The sequence below is a fragment of the Amblyomma americanum genome, chromosome 10 (genome assembly GCF_052857255.1).
Source record: "Amblyomma americanum isolate KBUSLIRL-KWMA chromosome 10, ASM5285725v1, whole genome shotgun sequence".
Classification (NCBI taxonomy): domain Eukaryota; kingdom Metazoa; phylum Arthropoda; class Arachnida; order Ixodida; family Ixodidae; genus Amblyomma; species Amblyomma americanum.
In genome coordinates, this window is record NC_135506.1 from 132,427,071 (window position 1) to 132,444,799 (window position 17,729).

The 17,729-nt window shown below is 44.6% G+C and overlaps 1 long non-coding RNA gene across 1 annotated transcript; it reads left to right on the top strand.

Moving 5' to 3' along the window:
* Nucleotides 1–3,772: 3,772 nt before the first annotated feature.
* LOC144106936 (uncharacterized) lies at nucleotides 3,773–15,604 on the top strand. Its single transcript, XR_013309166.1, has 3 exons — nucleotides 3,773–3,870; nucleotides 4,808–4,846; nucleotides 15,578–15,604. It is a non-coding gene; the product is annotated as an uncharacterized LOC144106936 (long non-coding RNA).
* Nucleotides 15,605–17,729: the final 2,125 nt, after the last annotated feature.

A 17,729-nucleotide genomic window follows, 5' to 3' on the forward strand; every position in this document is an offset into this window, starting at 1 on the left:
TACATAGTTTTCAAGCCCCTAAATAGGCGAGACTACACAACAATAAATACAACCTATGACGGAAATTTGATAGAGCAGGTAAAAGAACAAAAGGTTTTGGCCATCTGGTTCAGTGAAAAGCTTTCATGGACCACGCACGTTAATAAATTAACAGCGGAACTGGCGCAAATAACCAAATAACTGGCAGCATCTACAAAATCCGGAACCTTATACCTACACCCTTAAAACAGATCCTGTATTACTCCCTTTTTTACTCCAGATTGAGTTATGGAATATTAGTTTGGGGCACCACCACAATCTATAACTATCATAAGTTAATTGTTGCTCAAAAAAGATAATACGCTTGTATGAAAATTACAAAGGCGATAGACGAAACCTGCGAACAAGGCTTCTTTTCATTAAATAGAGTATGCTAAAAGCAAACCAGATCTATTACTTCAAACTACTGCAATGGATCTCCCGAAATAAACTGCATGTCCCTCCGATAGAACATATCAGCACATACCCGATCCGCGATCTTAAAAGGAGAGCGCCAAAGATACGAACCAATTACGGTAGGCAAACGATAACTTTTCAGTCCACTAAACTGTTGAACCGCTCTGAAATAGACGTCAACGTCAAGAAATCCTTTGCTATTTTTAAAAGGGAATGCAGAAGCATCTTGGTTAATTTCTGAATTTCATACACGGCTCAATGATTTGCTTTAAGGGTTGAATAACCATATTCTAGATTTTCTCGTGGTCTTTACTTGAATATTGTATTGCCACTGTACATGTATTGCGTTTACATTTTTCCAAAACCACATTATTTTGAGATTCTGTTTTGTTTCTCTTTCGTGGTGTATATGGTTCTGACGTTTTATTGCGGGTTTCGCATTTGATGCACAACGTTGCCATTGCTTTTTGTGCCGACTTGCGAGCGTAACCAGAAGTCTTGTTTTGTTCTGCACGATTGAAATGTTTCGAACTGATGTACAGGGTGGTACATTTTTTTTATGCCTTTTGAAAACTGGTATTTTTTTATCTCAATCGTTGTACTGAGCCAAGTCTATCTGCGAGATTTGTTCATCGATGCAACCGCATGTACAAGGGGCCAAGGCCTCATCAGGCTCTTAGCCTTTAGCCTTGGCCTCCTCTTAGTCATTGTCTGAGAAAAAATAAGGGAAAAAAGTATTCATATGGGACAACCAGCCATGCAAAATTGGACAGCGCACGCCAACTTGTCCTTTGGCCTGACCTTAACAGTGAAATGTTTTCACTAGCAGCAAGCTATCGAACCTGCAAGAAATCTGCTTATGCACACACAAAAGAACCACTCCTTATTCGGCCAGTTCCCCGATGCGTGTGGTACAGGGTTGGAGTGGACATCTTTTTTCTTTTCTAGACATTTGTACCTTGTCGCTTAAGACGAATTTTCTAAAATCCCATAGGTCCAACAACTTCAGCACGCTAGCACAAGTACTACAACTGTGCTCTCAGCTTTATCTTTGCAGGATATGGCATGCCACTGTAAGTTTGCACGGACAATGGCCCAAAGTTTTCGAGCCGTGAGTTCGCCTTGTTTGCACAAAAATACGAATTTAAACATGTTACTTCTGGCTTCCAGTATACGCAGTCGAATGGTCAGGTGGAGAAAGGTGCGCAGGTGGTCATACGGATCTTGAAGAAAACCCAGGATTCAGGCGACAACTTCTGGCAAGGCCTGCTACTTCATCGTTCAGTATCACGCGAGGACGGACAATCACAGGGTGAACGTTTGCAAGGGAGGCGCCTCCGAGACAACCTTTCCGACTTCAACGAAATGCCGAGCACTGAGATTAAGAAGCGTCGCCAACAAGCACAGGGCAAACCTCTGCGGGTACTTTCGCGATGCGACATAGTGCGTCTGCGAGGGACCAGGTGGGCGGGGGTTGTAAGCACGCCTGCTGCAAGCCCCTGCCAGCTGCTGACTGAAGATGGGCGAGTTCTGCGGCGGAACCGTCGATATCTCCTCGTACAGACGCGAGAGCAGTGTGCTGAGACGAGCAGCTACGACACCGTTGGACCGAGCAGGCCAACCGACAATTCTTGGGTACCTGCCTCGCATTCTTCGGCTATGTCATTATCGCAGGCCTCGGAATCGACACAAAGGAATGCTGGGCCACAACTTCGCACGGCCAGTTCACCGGAGAGCTCGGTGCGGATACCTTGCAGACCACGGCTCTAAGGAGATCGTCCCCCGGAGCACTAGGACTCCTGTAATGGCTTCGTTATCGCGCTTATTTAATCTACTTAATAGAGCTTAACTAACGCATGTAGTTGGTAACTATTTTCGTGTGTTCCCGCGAAGATTAATCAGCCCGTCGATGACGGTGTTTCTGTGTCCCTGAAATGCGCGGTGCGACCGGCCTGTTAGCCCTTCTGGGCTGTGTAAGCAACACGTTCCCATAAACCAGGGGTTTTTGTTCCAGCTATCATGCTTTTGTTACGTCCTTCCCGGCTCAGATACAGGTGGGACCCGGAAACTCCAGTGAATGCATATTGAGGCTGTTTAGAGGGCATTGTGGCAGTCGTCATGACTTGCTCCTCGAGAATGGCAGGTAGAGCCTGCAGCGGTTGCACGACAGCGTAGAAGCGTTGCTGGGTCGGTGGCCAAATAACGTAAAAAGTAGGCGATACGTGCCGCCGAAAGCGCTGTTTTAGTTAATGTGACTGAAGGAAGAATAGAAGGAAAGTGCATGGGGCTGCCCACTGGCTCCACTTGAGCCACAATCACTGCCACGTGCAGACAGAGTAGCGGCGAAAGAGACGTTAGAGGAAAGCCTGAAAGTAGAGATGCACGTAAAACCGCGTCCGTCGAAGCGACGTCGCCGGTTTTCGCAGGTGCCCCAGTCGCTACTCGCAGGAAACGAGCAACGCCCAATATCATTTTACAGCTGTTACGTTAAAGCGAGCGGCACTCAGCCTTATCTGTAGGCGAGCGGTAACGTATTTAACGTAACAGATTTGCAGTGTCTTTTGGCGGTCTCTGCGACGAATGGAAACTTTCCGCTCTCATCTCAAGGACTCGCTCCATCTCTTAGGATTTTCGCTAACGCCAACGCCAGGTTCCCGCAGCACGGTACCTTTTACGCGGCAACGTTAAACATTGTTTGCCTTCACACCACTGCTAACGTTCCAGCACTCGCGGTCAAGTGTCCTCTGTCTTTTTTTCCCTAGTGTAAACGACCCCCCGAGGTGACCGTGGCTTCGGCGTTTGGCTACTGAAGCCAACGTCGCTGGATCGAATCTCGGTCGCGGCGGCCTCACTTCAATGCTTAGACCTCCATGCTTCATCGAAAGAACCTTTCGCGGAAAACTTGGCAAATAGCGCCTAGTTCGCCGCCTATAGTTCCCCATTAGGCTTCATTCTTCTCAACATGTTCGCTCTGAGCCTGCATAGGTCAAAGCGCCATCTCATTTGGAATAAACAATTCTCCTCTAGGCGGAATTTTTGGGGCAAAGGCTGAGCGCAAAGAATAAGAGCCTTTGTTTCCCGACCTTCATCTTTGTTTTCCACGCGCTTCATAGAGAGCACCGTTCCCTAGGATATTAATTTCTTCGCAGGTGTTTCTGCCGGCTCTGATTTTCCTGCGCGGCAGTTTGAAACGTCCACTTATTCATTAAGCGCGCAACGTTTACAATATCTGGGCAGGTTACGGAGTCCTTCATGCTACTCTCTTCGAACCCGTTTTGCCTTCTGGAACTGCTGGAAGCAGCCATACCATCATTGAGAGCATCGGCCGTCGTCATCATTGTCCGCAACAGTCAGTAGCGGATCTTTTGTTCCGAGGGCTTGTGCGACTGTCAGCGGCGCCGGCCTGCGTTAGGAGGAACTCTTTTTCCACCATGGGTAAGTTGTCACCTATCTTGAACCTTGTTGAGACCACCTGCGAGAACCAGAAGTGATAGAAGTCAGAACCAGTGGCTGAGTAATGCTAGAAAGAGATGCAGATAGTTTTCTTCTGAAACGATCAGTGGGATTTCCTAGCGACACTCCTCAAACTCCACACCGAGCGTGTTGTGGACGTCCTCTTTTAGGGCCGGCAGTGTATTTTGGAATTCCTGTGCTCGAGGCAGCTGCCATTGCGAGCTGATGTTTCACCCCACGGTCGATTTCTCCTTCCTTGCGTATACCTTCGCGAGTCTGAACGGGAGCGCGTGCTGCGTACATCGCAGAAATACGAGGAATACAATCATTACCACAGCAGCACAAGCCTAAGACACGCGTGACATTGCGTAAAAAGTTTGGGGGAAGTTCGCTAGCCGGCAGGCCTTTCATGAAAGGTAGTAATGTTACGTTTAATGAAGATCGATTTTCGTTTGTTAAACCTAGTTTCAAGCTGTGTATTGTTGCGTAGGCCTTTTTCTACGTACAAAGCATTCCCTGAAGTTTTAGATGAGATCCGTCGAGTGGATTAATTAGTGATGTCACCGCCAGGTTGTTCTACAGCTGAGCACCGAAGGCAGCAGGCTTGCACAAACTGTGGTCGTAGCCTCTAATTTCGGATCAGGACGGTTTGCCATGGCGGAGACGTCTTTGAAGATATTGAGTACACTTACTTTTCGACGAGCACAGTACCGAAGTGAAGGAAGGTTTTTCACTGTTACTCAAAATTTCCTTCGTCCTGCCTAATTATTTTCTTTGTTTATGATTTCTTGTTTTGCCTCACGAACGACAACTTAAGGTGGAACCTTATTATAGTTACTAGTTCGCCGAAAACTAACACGAAAACAGGAATAGGCTCAATGATCACCTTCGCCTTGTGAACTGTTTTCTTCCGTCGCAGGTGATACCGAGGTGTCTACTCTTCAGTCATCCATGATGGGTAAGTCGTTGGACATGGAACAAAACCGGCACCGAAATCCTAGTGCTTGAAACCTTTGGGACTAGGATACCCGCAATTGTTTGTGTACCGTCATGTGACTGTTGAACATTGCGCGTGAGTGGCGAAGTGATACCGGCACAAAGGATTTTAGGAATGGCTCGCCAGTGCTTTCCGACACCACGTGGTTTAGCTTTAGAGAGTACAACCTATTTGCAGAGGGCTTGTGCATTGTGTAGTATGTCCGAGCTGAGTGCTCCGTGCAGCACGCGCGGGACTCCATGTGTTGCACGCAGTGTGCATATGAGCCATACTGAAAATATATGTAATTATGGGAAGCGTCGTATGGAACTGCTCACTGGGGAAGTGGGGCGCGTTTTTCCAGCTGATGGCTCTTTTTGCCTACGTTAGGTCGTCGAAAGTTTTCCTTCAGAGTGCTCCACTAGTGGGCGGGGTGTATGCGGGGTTACAGCGGAGAGGAAAGTCCGCTCGACGTACCGTAACCCTCCAGTGCAGCACCTGCACTACTTGGCATCGTGCGGGATGCGAGGTGGAATTTCAGAGAGAATTAGAGCGTTCTGAGAGGTTTAGCTTCGCTTGGCCAGTCTGAGGGATGAGCGAGGTACGTACAACAGTCGGCGAAACAGGACCTGGAGTGTCTCGGGCCCAACGCGCCCATATGAAACACGTGGCTGCGAGATCTCATGTGCTTCGCAAATAACCATCTTTAGTTCATTTTTACCGCCACCATCTGCTTTTTTTAGTGGCCGAACGTAATATACCCTCTTTAGAATGAGGGAGGGGGGGGGGGGTGAGCGGTTTTCTTGCACAAGGGCGTGTTCCGAGTTCTTGGTAAAAAGATAGAAAGTTTGTTAGCTCCTCATTCTTCCTCACCAGAACGCCTAAATCACGCGTTCCCAGAAATAACACGCTGTCCAACCGGTGGTAGCACACTAGGTCGTCATAGAGGCGCGACTGCAATCAACTGATGTCTTGTTATAGATTTTGCTGATGGGCGCAGAAAAAATCTTTCAGACAGCGAAACCACGACTGTACCCATCCATGATCTCACGAGGGCCAGAAGCGCAATAAATGCATAATTGAGCATTTTTCCGGCGTAACAGTAAAAAAACTTCTCTACTTTACGCTCTTCCGGGCGCAAAGAAGTGAAAGAAGTTGTTAGTAACGCTGAGTCCGGTCCACTTTATTTCTTGCGTGCTCCTCTTTTCGCGCTAGAAATTCGGAAAATATGTACTAAGCAGCTGGCAAGAATTTTTGCGCATGAAAACCCACTTCAGCGCATCTCATCCGGTGAACCCGCGCATCCATAGCGGTCGCTGCTAGGAACAGCTGAACGAGTGTTCTCGTCGGGCGGCGCCCAACCTCGGCAGTCACTTTCTGCCGCGGTGACCCGTCAAGCCATCGTTGTGCGAGAATATCTCATAAGGCTTAAACATTTTCTATACGTTCGAGCTGAATGCTCCGTTCAGCACGCGTGGGACTCCATTATGTCATTTATTTCCAAAAGATTCCGCATTAATTTGCTGACTTACTTTCAGCAGCTTAGTCCTGAAATTCACTATATGGCTATTCAAAAAATTTTCAATGCTGTCTACTTTTACGGGCAATCAGAGAAGAAAGTTCAATTCTTACTGATGTCGAGGAGATTTGGGATTCCTGTTTGGGCTGAAATAGCAGAAACTGCATGATTCTTTCTCTCATTTGTCGTACCTGGCTGGCATGAGCTTCATTTCTAAGCGTTTTTCACAGCTCTGTTGCTTTTAACGGCCTTTGCAGTTATCCAGAGAAGGAATGGATCTGGAAACAGAATTCACAATCAGTGCATGTCAGTTAGAACCTGTTATCCTGGAATACTTTGCTTCATGTACAGCAACGCGACATATTAGGCTATTATGACGGCTGAACAACACACTGATCAGCCTTCGCAGCGGCGGCAGCAGATCAGTTACGCATAACCGTCGCGGCTGACGCAGCTGCACCACAGACCCTTGCACTTGCGCCAGCTGTACGCCGGGCACCAGGGGCTCAACGCTGCACCACAAATACTGGCCACAGCAGCGTGCTGCCATATTTAATTTGACACGGTGGTCAGCATATTCCACGGCGTTCGAAGTATAGTCTTCATTCAGCAAAAATTCCGCCAGTGGCATCACTAGAGGGGTGCCGAGGGTGCGGTCCGCACCGAGTGCAGAGTTCAAGGGGGTGCTGCTGCCGAAGAGAACGGGGGGGGGGGGGGGAGGTGCAGTGACCGTGATGGTGACTCTGCACTTGCTGAAGAGTCTTCTGAATGAGGTCAATGTTTTCTTAGCGAAAGTCATATCTTACCATGAATAATTGTCTAATAGCGCACTTTCCGTCGAAATAACTTTGATATGGCGGCACCTGCAAGCAATCGGCTTGCCCTAAAAAAGGCCAAGAACAAGGTCCACATTGGACTTCATCACATTCATCATTCATTTTCTAGCACAATTTTTACCAGACCTGCAAATTTTTTTCAGGATGCCTCAGTGTGAGGCATCACGAAATATGAGAATCTATGCGGAAACCTCTTAAAACCTGCTTAACACCTAGAATGGGATTGTTACTTCTACATTACCTGACCTTAGAGTGTTATCTTTTAAAAGCGAACTGACTAAAAGCATAGACATAGCAGAAGCGATCTGCACCTTTGCACCCCTCGGGGTCAGAAAAAAAAAGTTCGTTTCCATTTTCTTGCACATTGCACACTTCGATTCAGTGAATGCGTTCACCAAGTGCCTGCAGAGTTTGCACATCCGGTAGCTGCTGATAAGGTTAATACGAGGGGTGCTTAATTAGTTTCCTGCCTCAGTGCGAAAACAAAATTTTCGTAGAAACTTGAACTTCCTACATATCAGTGTTATGCCCCTTGACATCAACGAACTAATTCCACTATGCGTTCTATCGTTGCATTCGCAACACAAGGAGGCTTCTTGCTGTGCAGGAATCCGGTTGCACCTTCTTTCAATAAAGTTTTAACGAAATTTTTTTTTCCCACGCAGTAAAAGCAGTTCAGCTTACGAAAAAGGAAGTAATCGCTAGGACCCAGGTGTGAACCACAGAGTGAATGGTTAAGCTCCATGAAGCCGAATTCTCAGATTTCAACTTGGATTTGCGAGACTGATGAGTTCGCGCGTTGTCCTGAAGCAACAACACACTATTAAGCTACTCTCTACGGCATTTGACTTTTATTGCTTGCGTAATGTCTTCATTTTTGAAAAATAGGTGTCTTCTAGTAGGAGTTTCTTGCGGGTTAGTTGGTTCTTAGTTCCAGAAAGGTTGAAACTGCGCAAAAGACGAGGCGCCCGTGGTGTGTTCGGTGTTCATCGTTTCCTATGTCCTCGTCTTTTGGGCAGTTTTAACTTTCTGGAGGTGACTTCTGCCACCTTTATTCTTTATTGAAGAGTTACCCCGCATTTCTCGAAGGTTTTAGAGCAATGTAGTGGTGTGTGTGTGGCCTTGTCCGACAAAAATTATAGTAAATACACGCATCTGTATCCTGAAATTATGTTCCTATAATCTTTCTAGCTTATATGTACGCACGGAGTTATTTTGAGATAATGGCCTTTGTGGTTCCATGCTACGCACTCTTGCTTAGACTCCAGATCGTTGTGGTCGACCCATGTTTCATCAATCGTAAAATTTCGAAGCCTCCAGCATTTTTTTCACCCATGCCTAAATTATTTTGGCTGTATTGCTGGCGACACGCTGCTTTCTTCTCAGGCGTTAACATTCTTACCAATCGCCGGGTGCGGACATTTCATACCATCAGCAGATCATGAAAGATACCGGAAAGTGTGTCCACTGAAATTCCTAATTCATGACACCAACAATATTTTAAAATCTTGGCGCCAAATTACGGTGGTAATCTTAAGTTTATTATCTACCCCTTTTAAACTTAATTCACCCGAAACGTTTCCTGGTAGTAGGAAGCTGTATTACGAGCATGTACAGGAATTATCGTCTCGTGGGTCTGTTTAGGCAAATTTTCGTTTGTAGAATATTTATTCTTGAAATAAACTTCCAAATCTCTTGTTTTTTTTTCTAGCACCGACTTTACTACATTAGCATACTGTAACTGCCAGCGCTTTATTTGTACTGAACAACTACTGTGTATCAGGTCCGGATACACTCGGGTTCCTCACTGGTGGGTCATACGGAGGTAGGGAGCTTACTTTAACACCGTTGTTTATGTATAAAATGCCGTTCTGAAAGTGCTTGATTTGCATTAATAAAGATTTTCACCTTGTCATTCTTGTAAATGTAGTTTAGCTGCTTTGCGATGCCTGTGTACTCTATCTTCATTGGATGCATTTTTCTTCTCGGTCATTCCCACGCCGACAAGTTCAGTTATTTTAGATTTGTTTCAGCAGGCCTTGCGCGCAACCACTACTAGAGTTTTCGCATGTAGGGACACTGCTTGCATGAGTTGACTGGTTTGTTTCTAGTAAATGTACAGGATATATATCTAGTTTTCAGTATGTTTTCAAATATTTCACGGCTGGTTGCCGTTGTTTTACCCCCAAGGCCTTGGGCATTGCCGAGAGCAGTGGATGATTAAGACAAGCACAATGCAAAACAAAAAACGAGGAGCAGACAAGTCAATGATCTACATAAGCAATGTTGTCAAATGCGGTTCGAAAATGAGGAATGTTTTCGCCTCTGGCAAATTATCCGGAAAGTGGTTGCAGTCTTTGTATGTTCGGGGAATGAAGTAGTTGCTGCATGTTTTTGTCCTGAATGGTGCGATTCCAATCGAGATGATATGTATGAAGGCGAAGGGATGAGTGCACTACGAATCAGAAGAATATCACGCCTGTATCTTTTTCACAAAATGTTTTATCACAACTCGTAATTACTTTCACTTCGGCTCCAACCGCCACCGTACCTGGCATTTCATCATAACCACCACAAATAGTAATATTCCACGTTGTAACACATTCAACTATTCATATCCATTTCTGCCCCGGTTCCGCAAAGAATGGAATAACTTACCTGCATCGCTTACTAGTATAACGACTATTCGCAATTTTAGAACGGCTGAAGGTTCTGTTTCATAAGCTATTGTAGCAAGTGACATTTTATTTGTAACTACTGTTTTCCTTGTGCGATGTATTTTTATATTCCTATTTCTGATCACCCTACTATGTAACATTTCTGGGACCATTATTATTGGTATACACTATTTTTCGTGTTTGCCTTTCATCTTTGCTGAGATATTTTCGGTTTTTACATCCTGTATTTTACAATATTAGTTTTGACTTTTTGTAATATTTGTACCTTTTGTCCTGTATTAGTTTGTGTTTGCCCCCCTCCCCTCTCTTTAAATAACTAGGTACCCGGAGAGGGTAGTAAATGAATAAAATAAGTTAATATGAAAAATATTACGGAATTAGCAAAGGCAATGAAATTTCTGACGAGAAGGTAATGAAGGTATATTTAACATGCGTTTCATTGATGATATGCTAGCGGTGCGGTGATAATTGTGCGGAATGAAACAAACAGTCATTCTGAACAAGCTCGAGGGCATAGGTTAGCACACCTGGGGTCCCAAATGGATGCCGGCTATTCTAGTTTACTACGGACAAGTGTCTTTTACAAGAGGACGACGTGAGCTGACGGCAGACGAAAACTTACGACTATGATAACCAACCATGGGACTAGCATTGTTAATTATGGTGTTATTGTGAAGAGACAAAGTAAGATCAGAGGAGATTTCGATGCCGATATAACGTTACGAAGTGACAGATTCGAGACCACTTCTTTTTAGGTAACAGAGGCTATGACTGGAAGAATTTCTAGAGGCACGTAAGGCTTTTTATTTCGATATATTAGGATGCATTTTTCACTAATACACAAAATTAGTAACAGCATCCATATCACATTCCAAGACATTACTGTCGTCGGATGCGTTAATTTCTCGAAAGGTAGCTCCGTCGTCAGCGAATAAGTTAATGTTAGAAGATGTACAATCAGAAAGGATATTAGTCTATAATAGCAGCTACAAAAGACCTAACACAGAAACCAGGTGAACACCAGAGCAAGGGGAACATTGCGACCAGTTGCGATTGTTGGCTGATACAAACTGGGAACGGTTTAAAACAAATGGTTCAAGCGAAAGTAGAAGGTTATGCTCAAGACTTAGTTGGGCTAGTTTGAAAAAGCGGAGTCAATGACAAATTTTTTCAAAAGGTGTCTTGAAATCAAGAAATACGCAGCCAGCTAGAGCACCTTTATCAATGATAATATGAAGAATGTGAGTGAATGATGCTCGGTGTGTTTCACATAAAAAGAAATTTTCGAAAAGCATGCTGGGCGTTGTTCAAGAACGAGCTGGGTTCCAGGAAGTTAGCGATATGGGAGTACAGGATGTGCTCTAGTAATTTGCAGGGGATAATAGAGATGAAAGTGGGCAATAATTGAAAGGGGAATTTTTCTACCTGATTTGTGAGCCGGAAATAACTTCCCGACTTTCGAGTCAGCAGCAAGAGTGCACGAGTCGATGGACGGCTGAAGAAATCTTGCAAAGCATAGTGATGAGTAGGTTAGGGTGCTTTTCAAAAAATTGCTGCTAATTAGGCGAGTGCCGGGGCTAGATATATTTTTAAGGTTCTGAAACAATTTAATGACATCCAGAATATCAGTATGGCGCCAGACTGTGCGGCAGAATTTTTGCGGGTCATTAGTAAGCATGCACGGTAAGCTATTGATAAGCAAATTTCTTTGGCATACTTGAGTGCAGATATATACGCGTTATTGGCTCCCCCAAAGGTTCCCTCCCGGGCGTCTGAAGGGGAACGTGTAGCGTTACGAAACAAGCGTTTTCTTCTTCTTAGATAATCTTTTTAGGTGAAGGTTATGCAAGGTTCGTTGAATTGGAACAAATGGTTCGTAGGGGAATATGTTTACCGATTACTTGATGAATTTTAGTACTGTAGACGTTCCAATTATTTTGTACTGACCAGTTTTTGAAACCATCCGGGAAGACGTCGAGGAATAGAGACAGCTCGTTGTTAACAGCCTCAAAATGAGTTTGGTTTGTAGCTCCTGATCACTTTAATTATCCTGTTAGTTTCAAAAGGTGAGGCAGAGATTTCAAAAATAATAGCCAAATGGTCACTTATCTCGGGCAGGTGTTACATGCCAGGCGAGATTGGGGCGTTATGGTAGCATTAAATCCAAGATGTTAGCTGCAGCTTCGGCTAACCTAGCGGGTTATGTAACTGAGAGAAAGAAGAAACTGTACACAGATTCAAGAAATCATCACTAACGGAGTAGAACTGATTAAGAATAGGTGGATTGGAAGACCAGAAAATGTCTGCAAGGTAAAGTCACTGAGTAAGAAAATATCAGCATTATGATGTCGGAAATAGGCGCTGTTAATACCATTGTGCAACTGTCGCCAAAGTTTGATGTAAAATTCGGGAGGCTGTAATAGGGACCAGCGAGTATATTACGGTAGTGGATTTCTGCGATGCCCAGATGGTTTAAAAGTTGCTATCAAGACGCATTGAATATGAACTAGCGGTTTTAGAAATTGCGAGCAGTAGATCGCCTCCTGGGCGTTGCGTGCGTTTTCAACGAAAACAGGACAGTATTACGAATCACTTATCACTGTCGTGAATTATCTAGACCTCTCGATGTCGTGAATGTTACAATGAAGCGATGTGTCGGTGATCACGGTGATGTCGGAGTTACATGTATCAATAAGGGAATGAAAAGAGTCGCGCTTGTTAATAATGCTTTTTACATTAGCTTGCAAGGCAGACATGCTACGGGTGGGTGAAAATTTGCTGCTTCCCTCTCTTATTTCCAGGGCATATTGCTGACGGTATGTGAAGTATCTCGCGAAGCATCCCACGAGGAGCTGGCCTGTGGTTCGACACTGGGCCGCAAGTCGGCTCGTGACTGGTTTAACAGCTCACAGTTCTTAGTTATTGCGCTGTAGTTGTAGTATTAATTGTTGGCAAACGGTTTTCTCTAGCGAAGTTGCAACTTGGGGGATTGAAGCAGCCCTTTGCCGAATTTGAGAAACCGACTGCTCGATAGACGAGTAGCGTTCCAGAAATATACAGATGGGGGAATATTGTTTTCCTTAATAGCATCACGGGAGTTCAAAAATGTTTTCGCCGATTTCAAAGTTGCTCTGAAAGGGGCTCTAATAAAGTTTCAGTACGGCTCGGATGTTAAAGAACGCCACTTCGCGAAAATTGTCCAGCAAAAATTTTATTTAATGCAGTTTTTGGAAACTGAGTTATCTGTAGTAAAAATTTGAATTTCAGCGTCTTCCCTCTTCTCTCGTCAAATTTGCACTCTAGAAGGTCGACGCTCCTCCGCCGGCCCCACTTCCGAGAGCGGAGCTTCCTGACCCGCCGGAGCTACGCGGCTTATTGGCCATGGTCATGGTAGCTGCCTGACGTCATAAAGACAATGTTTCTATGTGGTTCACGTCCAATCAATTAACCCTTAATCTCAGTAAGACTAAGTATACAGTTTTTCATTCCAGAAAAAAAGGAAATAAATACTGAGGAACTGCACATATCATTACGCGGCCAAAAAATAATACAAGTTGGCTCGTACAAATATTTAGGTATTTTATTTTAATCAGACCTGCACTGGAAATCACATATTAAACTCCTTTGTTCGATGCTCGCTCACGCTTGCTATGTTTTAATTAAAGCTCGTGAATGTTTTGCAAACCCCATTATACGCATTCTTTACTTTTCCTTCTTTCATAGTCATCTCTCTTACTGCATTGTCTTGGGGTGCCACTTTCACAACATATCTCGAACCTGTAATACGTCTGCAAAAATGTGCATTACGAATTATCACATTTTCAAGTCGTGGTCAATCCAGTAGATATTTGTATAATTTTGTCCATGTGCTGCCATTCAATGCATTGTACGAATTAAAAATTGCACAAAGTATACAAAGGAATCTTAGAGACTAATGATCATCTCCCCATAACTTTGTTTAAACTCCCAATACCAAATACAAGAGCTGCAACTAATCATAACTTTAACCTGCCCCCATCTCCTCATGTGCACGGGAAAAGGCTCATAGAATTTAACGGGGCCTTGATCTGGAATTCTTTGCCAGTACACATCAAGCAAGCCAATAATTTCAGAACTGTTCTAAAGAAATACCTTTTCGAAGCCTATTGTAATGTTTAATGAAATTGTGACACAATATTATTGCATTGCCTATACTGTGTGCGTCAAGAATAAATATTGTATTTGTTAATTACACTCCTCCTCTGCTGTGTTAATATTTGTATCGTAATTCATCACTGGACCCTTTACTAGCCAAAGGCTGTGGGTCCAGCAACTGTTTTGTATTTTGAAAGAAACATAAATAAAATCCTTGAATCATTGAAATCCATGAACCAATAGCCACCTCTCACCTTGTATACGCAGGTGTGAGCGACGGAGGAGGGTGCGAGCATGAAAAAGTCGCCGAGAGGGGCTCGACAACTTTCGCTCGTGATTGTGGGTCTACTGCAGCGTGTATAAGTGTATTATTTGGCTCATGTTTTCATGACAACACAATGTAGTGTTTGAGAGGTTTGATGTTCTCTCCGTGGAAGGTGTATCAGAGCCCCTGTGAAGGAGCAGCACATAATAATGATGGGGCTGAAAAGAGCCCAAACAATGAGCACGCTCGATACATGAAGTCTGTGAATCAGAGTCAAGGACTGGATAACGCACTAATCACCTTATTATCTGTTTCGTTCCATGTTTCGCGTTCGTCGGGGATTCCACGCAAGATTATGTTGTTCCGTATGGATATATCTTCAAGATCGTCCAGGGGAGGCAATTTATAGAACGGCCTGCTGGGAGATTAGAGCTTGTGTGGAAATTTGGATGGTTGAAGGGCTTTGCTCAAAGATATCGAGCATGTTTTTTTATTCTCAAGCACTTGCAGTCGGCGACATCTGTACAAGAATTTATTTTCAATGTTTTGCTAACTTGTATTTATTTGTTTAATATGAGCCCGAAAGAAGGTTGTGATGACGTCACAAGGTCATGGGATCTGTCTGGACCAATCAGATAGTTTCGTTAAAAAAAAGCTGGAAATATTTCTGACTGAAATATGAAATGCCATTAAAATAAAATTACAGTAACTAAGAACAAAATAGCTCAGACCACAGGAGGCCTACGTGCAATGTAGAAAGCCTCTCGAATAAATCGGAGTTCAAAAATGAGGCTTGGAGAGCTATAAGTTATCGCGTCGCTCGCGAAGAGCAACCAGGGTATCAGTAGCGCCACGGGCGGCTCTGTTTCAAAGTCATCTGCCGGTGTAGTGGTGCATTGCCAAACCGCTGCACTACTGCGCCGTGATGGTACGCGGATTGACCGCGATCAATCAATGCGGCACGTTTTTAGTTCCTACCGCAGCCGGAGTTACCAGCGAGAGTTGACACACTGGGCTGTCGGGAGATGACATCATTGGCATAAGATCACAATTGGAATAGTCTGCCGAATGGATGAAGAATATTGTCGCATTTTCTCCGCAGCGATCTGATTGATTACCCCTGAATTTCTGTCCTGCTGTTTCCTGGTTGCTTAGCTTTGTTGTAGGGTTTGTGTCCATACAATATGAACGGCTCACGCTTGCCCATCTCTGCATGAAAGGTTCATCAGAACTACGGTTTCCCGCTTTTTGAATGCACAATTATGAGTTCTTTTTTTTCAGAGTCCTCCACTGTCGAGTCAACGAAAGGTAGGCGCCTGCACACTCGAGTGCTCCCCTTTGTATATTCTGGTGGCGGTACTAAGGCAGGTCGCTACTAGGATGGGCGCGGACGCTCATCGCTCCCCTGGGACTAAGTATTTCTGGCACCTGATTGATATGAATGAGCTTACCGACTTTTCGACGACATTTGATTTATCAGGTTGCGCCGGTGATATCAAAGTACTCGCAAGAAATAGAGGACGACATGAAAACACACCTAATGCAGCGTGCCTTAGTGGCATTTTTGAACGCAGAAATTGTTTTGCCTTACAATATGCGCTGCTAAATAAGTGGCCTTGATTACGAACCCTGCGTTGACGCTATAACATAGTCAAGGGGTGGTTGACTGCGGGCTGTGCGCTTGACAGCCCAGCCACGCGTAGTCTCAACCGCGACATCGCTTTTGACCCATCCCCTTGCTTACGGAGTCTACATATTATAGTGTATGCACTGCTGTGTACCCTTACAAACACGTGTTCTTTTTTGAAGCGAAAGCTTCACTACGCTAGGTAAAGCCGATTTCCCCATGCATTGTCGGTTGTCCTTCAAGTGAGCCAGAGGTCAAGTGCGGCTATAGGCTTTAACATATGTGGTCCATCATAGTGTCACACAACTTGACCTTTGATCTTTTGATGTGCCGGTAGACGGCGGTAGAATAGGCGGCAACTTTCATTGGGTGACCGACCTCTAGCGATGAACCATTAATATAACTGCCACCTGCCAGGGTGGAAGAGTAGGTGCACTGCCTATCCACTGTACGGAACGCACTGAGCGTTACAGACACCAAGCCGAGTCTCTTTGCCTGATACACCATAGCTTTCGCTCTCTAACCAGGTTGAGCTGTAGTTAAACCGCAGGTAAATTTTTATTCACATCGAGGTCAGCTTTGATTTGGTTTTAGATTACGGTGAGAACAGATAGTCAGAATATATGAGGCCTGTGACAGCATTGCAAAGGAGATAATAATTTATCTGCCGATCTTACTGTTCCAAACCATTCCTTCAGCGTTGATTCCGTAACCGCACTGGTCTAGGAAACTCTGCTTTGAAGCAAGTGAGAATAAAAATGTTCTTTCAAGTCCTTTTTTATGATTCAATTTGGATTCGGTTTTCGACGATAGCTATTGATATTCGTTTTTTGTTTAAGCAATTCTTTATTAGATGATTTGAAAGAAGTAAAAGAATGGACTATCACATGCTCCCCGTGGAATCTGAAGCATCGACATCCACTTGTCACATGTGGTGCTCCACAAAAAGAGGTGCGGCGGCGGCTACCTTCACTCCCCTTTTCATGAGTAGGTTTGAAATATTTGTAGTTAAGGGGATGCGACATCGACTCTGAAGGTAACAGCCACTAGTAGCGAATACCGGGTGAGCAGGCGATGCATCACAGATAATATTTTGGTGAGGTTAGGATGCAGGGGATGATATCCGAATTCCTAAAATATATACTAGGGGGGGGGAGGGGGGGCACTTATTTACTGGCCTTTGTGCAGCGCCCCAAGGCAAGTTGTAGGAATGGAATGATGAATCTACTTTACACTGTTAAGGCCACATGGAAAAAATGTGATATAAATAAAAAAAGAAAAATGCTGCATAACACGCTAATTTTAGTGGAAGCTGTGGCTGTGTTGCTTCCTTGATTTCGCTAAGGTCTAAGGCGCACAGGGATGACTATGTGATATTCGCAACTTTCACACATGCTGTCGCCACCACGCGGCCGTGTCTGGCACCGCCCAAGAGATGATGCCTGTGGACAGCGTTAAGTTTGGCCGCGCGTCTCTGGCGCAACTTCTTTCGTTCAATAGCGCAGGGCGGTCTGCCTATTATTGCGCTCCAAATTTCTTTTTGACCACCGACACGGAAACAGGCGCATACAATACACATATGCGCGTGCAAAACATACAATATCTTCAGAATGCAAAAAAGTGTCATTTTCTGCCTACGGCAAGGCTCGAATTGTAGAGTAGAAGGCAAGGTAAGCCCGCAAACTTTCTCTCTACAGTCTAAGCTGAAGAAGGGATGGATTATCAGGTTTTAAAATATCAGCATGGACTGTTCGGTAGCACGGCAATAAAGTTTAAAGCAGCGTGAAAAGGTAGGACGCTGATGAC